A 4994-nucleotide genomic window follows, 5' to 3' on the forward strand; every position below is an offset into this window, starting at 1 on the left:
TGGGGAGGAGAGGAAAGAGATGAGAGAACAGAGTTCACAGGATGTAACATCAGAAACTATGTGTGTGTTACATGAAGAACAGTGACAAAGGAAATAACAAGTAACAGTTAGGTCATACTCATACTTACCAGAATAGTACTTACAGTCATAAATCCAACTCAATGAAACGGGTTGTACCTGGAACAGAAACAAACTTGATTGTTGTTTAAACATCGTTATTAAGCCCATATATATGCGCTATCACTAATAGGCTGTCAACTTAGGCTAATCATTACCCATGTGACTATGTAATGATATAATATTTAACATGTTACAAAAAAACACTGAAGACATTGTTCCTTTTTTAAAATATTGATTATCTTTTCTCTCTATGCTGAAATAAAAAAAAGCACAACTCATTGGTCCGAACCATGCAAATGGCCTCATAGATGTGACAACATTACAAAGCACAGGTGTTGTGGAGCATACCACACAAGGCTCCGCTACAGATGAAAAAGTAAAGAAGCTGATCCCCCTGGGAAAAGTAGGAAGTGAAGCAAAGCAGGGGTTATACTATAACTGAGTAAAAGGGGTCATTTGGGGTTAAGGGAAACGTTGCCCATGTAAGTGTCTTTTTTTGTCTAAAAACACAGAAGGTATGTGTACTGTATATTAACACTAAACGCACCTATACATTGACAAGAAAGTATGTAACCCTATACCTAATGTGAAGTTTATACTCATCGTTCATCTTCTCCCTCAGTGCTGCTCGGATTAATTTGAGGGGTATCTCTGGAAACTTAGTTTGCACAGTTTCTACAAAGTGCTGCATTAGGATCTAAATGTTTCCCTTACCAATTATCAGTTTGACTGTCACTTCGAACCCTGCTCCCCCTCTCCGGTGCTCGATATCACCGGTCTAGTAACCACCGGTCCTGGCAACACATCCTTCATTACCTCCCTGATTGCTTCCCCTTTATATAGCACTCTGTTGTTATCACCCACCAGGCAATATTGTTTAGACGCTTTTCTTGTTTTGTATCGTTCTTTGTCATTAACTTCTTATGGGCAGGTGAGACGGTAGCATCCCACCTGGCCAACATCTGGTGAAATTGCAGAGCGCGAAATTCAAAAATACCAAATTCAAACATTTAACATTCTTGAAAGTATATGTGTTATACATCAAAATAAAGCTTAACTTCTTGTTAATCCAGATTTCAAAAAGGCTTTACGGTGAAAGCAAACCATGCTATTATATGAGGACAGCGCCCTGCATACAAACACATGAAAATTATACTTCAACCAGGCAGGTGCGCCACAAAAGTCAGAAATAGCGATATAATTCATGCCTTACCTTTGAAGATCTTCTTCTGTTGGCACTCCAAAATGTCCCAGAAACATCACAAATGGTCCTTTTGTTCTATAATATCCTTCTTTACGTCCCAAAAATGTCAATTTATTTGGCGTATTTGATTCAGAAATACACCGGTTTCAACTCGCCCAACATGCCTACAAAGTATCTAATAAGTTACCTGTAAACTTGGTCTAAACATTTCAAACAATGGTCCTAATCCAACCACAGGTACCCTAAAACGTAAATAATCAATCAAATTTAAGACGGAATAAACTGTTTCCGATACCGGATAAAAACAACGTGAAGCGCGCTCCAGTTTTCACGCATAAAAACAGTAGAATCCACCTGGAGTGACACTTACAATGAATAGCACTACTTCTTCATTTCTCAAAAGAAAAACATAGAACAATTTCTAAAGACTGTTGACATCTAGTGGAAGCCATAGGAACTGCAACCAGGTAATAATAAGGGTATCCCATAGAAAACAAATTGAAAATCCTATGACCTCAATTTGTTTTCTTCCCTGGATGGTTTGTCCTCTGGGTTTTGCCTGGCATATCAGTTCTGTTATACTCACAGACACAAAGTCGTCCTCGTCCTCCCATGGTTCCAACTCCACGACCCCACCATCTCCTGGCCGAGGATGGAGATTATGGCCTGGGCACCCAAATGCCGGAAGACCTGCTTTGTGGTTTCATGTCAGTTGATAGTCCTGTGGTTGCCCCTCCAGGCTGACATCCCGGAGGTTTTCTCCAAGACTCGCTCCCCCTGTCTCCCTCCTCATCGCCCCTGGGACTGAGCCATCGACCTGCTAACAGACTCTGTGACTCCGCGCAGTCGCATCTGCACTCTATCGGTGGCTGAAACCAAGGCAATGGAGGACTACAACCAGGAGGCTCTCCAACATGGTTTCATTCGCCCATCGACCTCCCCAACGTCAGCTGGTTTCTTCTTCGTGCCCAAGAAGGAGAGGTGTATTCATCTGTGTATTGACTACAGAGGTCTCAATGCCATCACCACCAAGTACCGCTACCCCCTCCCGTTGGGGCCGGGCGCCATTGAACAGCTCCACGGGTCCCAGTTATTTACCAAGCTGGACCTGCAGAGTGCCTACAATCGGATCCGCATCCGGGAGTGTGATGAATGGAAGACGGCCTTTAGTAGGGTGTCTGGGCACTACGAGTACTTGGTGATGCCTTAAGGTTTAGCCAATACTACATCTGTGTTTCAGGTATTCGTGACCGAGGTGTTTCAGGACATACTTGGGTGCCAGGTGGTCGTGTATATCGATGACACCCTGATCTACTCAGCCACCTTGGAGGAGCACATCCCCCATGTCCGGGTAGTCCTGGGATGCCTCCTGGAGAACCATCTGTACGTGATTGGTTTAAACTGGTGTAGTTAGAGCAGACACGAGAGTGAGAAAGACCGGAGAGCAAGACAGGGAATGTACATATTTCTTCCAGCGGTCACATTTACACTAGCTAGCTATTAAACTGTAGGTAATTAGTCTGTCTTACTGAATAACTAACCACATATCCAACTATCTAGCTAAGTTAACTATCCACTAAGTTAGAAAATAATGTTAAGGTTAGCTAATGTAGCTAATGTTAGCTATCTAGCTATCTAACATAAACAACTTAACTTTACAGTAGCTAGATTAAGTCATATAACAGTAGCTTAGTTGGAGGCCGTGGTTATCTAACGTTAGCTAACATTACACTAAAGCTAAAGGGGTTTTCAAAGCTATCAATAACGTTAACGTAGCTGTCAATGGGGTCAGTAAGGCATATATATCCCTATTGACCCCATTGTAATGATTTCTCGATGTTGAACCTACAGATAAGTGGGTGCTAATAGAGTGGCAGGAGGAGCCACCCAAATGTTATATTGTATGCATTAAAAAAAAAAACTCATAAAGGTGTTCAACCTGGGGGAAATAGTGGATGATGTGTGGGAGGACGAGAGTTCTCCTGTCAGAATGATTGAAACAAGTGGTAGGTTTTGTTCTGTCTGTAACTTACTGTATGTGACATCAGTTCTCTCTCACATGTCTGCCTGGCTGATTGTCTGTCTCTAATGTTTACATGGATATGTTAAACTGGTGTCTCATTGTTGCTGTCTATCAACTCACACTTTTATTGAGCACAAAGACAAATTGATGAGGAAATTACTCAAACTAGAGGAACCCAAAAGCAAAGAGAAACGCAGACCAAGCGCCCATACACTCCCCCCAGCCCTCCCCAGTCTGCCAACCTTAGTTCCAGTGAAGGGAAATCTTAATGCTACAGCATACAATGACATTCTAGATTATTCTGTCCTTCCAACTTTGTGGCAACAGTTTGGGGAAGACCCTTTCTTGTTTTAGCATGACTGACAATGCCCCTGTGCACAAAACGAGGTCCATACAGAAATGGTTTGTCAAAATCGCTATGGAAGAACTTGACTGGCCTGCACAGAGCCCTGACCTCAACCCCATCAAATACCTTTGGGATGAATTGGAACTCCGAGTGCAAGCCAGGCCTAATCGCCCAACATCAGTGCTCGACCTCACTAATGCTCTTGTGGCTGAATGGAAGCAAGTCCCAGCAGCAATGTTCCAACATCTAGTGGAAAGCCTTCCCAGAAGAGTAGAAGCTGTTAAAGGGGGGACCAACTCCATATTAATGCCCATGATTTTGGAATGAGACGTTCGACGAGCAGGTGTCCACATACTTTTGGTCATATAGTGTAGCTCTAACATTGTTTTTCTAGTCAACATTGATGATCATCTTCTTATCCTGCAGGATAAATATTCATCTTTCCAACTGGGAGGCAGTTTTGGCCTTATGTCAGGTTGGCAGTGAGCACAAGCGGCCATGTCATGTTTCGTTCATATAACGAAGATTATTAAGTAGATGTTCCTCACATATACACACATATTCAAACACACATGATATCATCTTCATACGGACTCTGCTTTCAGATTATATTCAACCCATCTGTCTGCCAGGAAGTGACCAGCAGTTTGAGGCTTGGAGGAAGTATTTGATTGCATGCTGGGGACCAGACGCAGAGCAAGGTGAGGACTGGTGTCACTCAACAAGGTAGTTCAGCTTGCAATGAACAGGTTCATCTGAGGATGTGGTTGATGCATTTGTCTGTAAATGTTGATATTCCCTCCAGGCAGTAGGTAATGTGTTGCAGCAGGGAGTGCTGCCCCTGGTGAGCTGGTCCTCACAGCCAGGATGGGGCCATGTACATGAATTAACAATGGTTTTATCCCTCTGTGGGCAGTTTTTTATTTTTATTTCATTTAACCAGGTTAGTCTCGTTGAGATAAAAATCTCTTCTTCAAGAGAGACCTGGACACGCTATAGCATGTTATTGGCTGTAGACCACTACATTTCTCTGAAATAACTACACCAGGAAATATTTTAGAAATGGTGCTGTCCCAGGCCAGTACGAGATAGTAAAGTGTGGGTATTTGTGTGATGTACAATGCATGCCATCAGTACACAATGCCATTGAATTACTGTTAGTAGTATCCATGTAGTGTGTGACAATGATGTCCACCGACTTTGTCTTCCTGTTGTTTAAGGGGTACTCTGGAGATCTTCTCATGTGTGAGGAGGATGGCCGCTGGGTGCAGACCCAGCACCCTTGTGAGTACACCCTGGTC

Source organism: Oncorhynchus tshawytscha, linkage group LG33 (assembly GCF_018296145.1).
Source record: "Oncorhynchus tshawytscha isolate Ot180627B linkage group LG33, Otsh_v2.0, whole genome shotgun sequence".
In the NCBI taxonomy this organism is placed as follows: Eukaryota; Metazoa; Chordata; class Actinopteri; order Salmoniformes; family Salmonidae; genus Oncorhynchus; species Oncorhynchus tshawytscha.